The sequence below is a fragment of the Octodon degus genome, unplaced genomic scaffold (genome assembly GCF_000260255.1).
Source record: "Octodon degus isolate 3935 unplaced genomic scaffold, OctDeg1.0 scaffold00007, whole genome shotgun sequence".
Lineage (NCBI taxonomy): Eukaryota > Metazoa > Chordata > Mammalia > Rodentia > Octodontidae > Octodon > Octodon degus.
This window is the reverse complement of record NW_004524583.1, coordinates 26,285,658-26,286,569: the sequence shown is the minus strand read 5'-3', so window position 1 is coordinate 26,286,569 and position 912 is coordinate 26,285,658.

The following is a 912-nucleotide window of genomic DNA, read 5'->3' as shown; positions in this document are numbered from 1 at the left end:
GGCTGGGAGAAGACTGTCTTTCGGCAGGAATACAACATACAAGTGCAAGTGATGCTTGCTCCACGTAGCACCTCCCACCCTGGGCCTCCATGCTGGGTGCCTTGGGAGCCAAGGAGAATGAGAAGCTCCAGGAAATGTCTTTCAGGGCATTAGGAAAATTGTAAAAAGAGGGAAAGGCATTGAAATACTGAAAAGGATTTGTAGAGATCCAGGTGAACAGTGTTAACAAGATTTTCCCTAATGTACCTCTTCTGTTTCATAGCCCCAAGTCCTGTTGATGGTATAACTTAACTGCAAAAAAACCCAGACCAAAACAAAAACATCCTCAGCAAACAGGAGTGTGTTTTGGGGAAAGTCTGCCAGATGTTTTGAAAGAATCCTTATAAAGTACCTTGGTGAGGTCAGCCCCATTCGGGGTCTTGGCCTAAGTCCTCCAACACCAGCAACTCAATGTTTTGGGCATCCCATGTAGATCTGCTTTGAACAGACTTTTACCGTTCTTCTCGCTCATGCAGACAGGAATGCTTAGCCCACTTCAAGCAGAGCCCCCTGGTCATGGGTGTTCACGGGAAAGGGAGGTGTCAAATAGTTACTTGGCACACAAAGAGAAGTCATAGACTAAGAAGTATTTCAACACTACGTGCACCCCAAGTCTTCACTACCCAGACGTCTCCCCTCTGGGCAGTACTTGCACGGGCACCGACAGTCCTGACTCTTGAGGGTGGTTATCCTGTTCTTTGCTACCATCTGGCCAACTCCCTTCTGATACAAAGGCTTTACCAGTTCAGATGAAATTGCCTGGCCAAGTCCTGAGTTCACCCCCCATTAAAAAGGAAGAAGAAGAAGAAGAAGAAGAAGAAGAAGAAGAAGAAGAAGAAGAAGAAGAAGAAGAAGAAGAAGAAGAAGAGGAGG